The sequence below is a fragment of the Condylura cristata genome, unplaced genomic scaffold (assembly GCF_000260355.1).
Source record: "Condylura cristata isolate star-nosed mole 26May11 unplaced genomic scaffold, ConCri1.0 scaffold00027, whole genome shotgun sequence".
Taxonomy (NCBI): domain Eukaryota; kingdom Metazoa; phylum Chordata; class Mammalia; order Eulipotyphla; family Talpidae; genus Condylura; species Condylura cristata.
In genome coordinates, this window is record NW_004567128.1 from 6,805,170 (window position 1) to 6,805,849 (window position 680).

Below are 680 nucleotides of genomic sequence, written 5' to 3' on the forward strand. Positions count from 1 at the left end.
GCCCGCGCGGGCGCTGACAGCCGCGCGAGCCAGAGCCCGGGAAAGCCCGGGGCGGTTTCCTCGCGGCCGCCCCCCACCGCCACCTCCCGCTCCCCTCCCGCCAAAAGAATGAAAAGCCAGTCGCAGTCCACGCACTGTGGGACCCGCGGTGCGCGTCAAGTCCCATGCCGGACACAGTCTTCGACTCTCTGCCGCCACCCACCCCGGGCACGCACCGAAAAGACCGGCGCTTCCCTACCAACTCCAGCAAGTTCAAGGAGCTGGGAAAAGCCACCCCTTAGGGCAGCTGGAGCAGAGCCACTCCTTCGCGGGTGGCCTGCAGCTCATTGCCTGAAACACTTTTTTATGATTATTTTTTAAATTCCCATGGGTTTTGCCACGCACTCCCCTCCAGATCCACTTTCTGCAGTTAGCGGTTCCTCCTACCCAGGCTTGAGCTAACCGGGCCAGATTACCGCCCAGGGGAAAGAGACTTGCTCACCGGCTGGAAGTGCTCGGGAACGTCCTCGAGGGTGCGACTCGCGCCTCTGCAGCCCGCTCCCGGTCGCCCGCTCGCTGCCGAGCGCGCGCACAGGTGGAAGTCGCTGCGAGGGGCGTGGGCGTGCGTAAGAACACGACCCCTCCCGCGGGGTGTGAGCGGCCGAACTGCCCATCCCTCGTTAGGAGGGTGAGTATCCGCA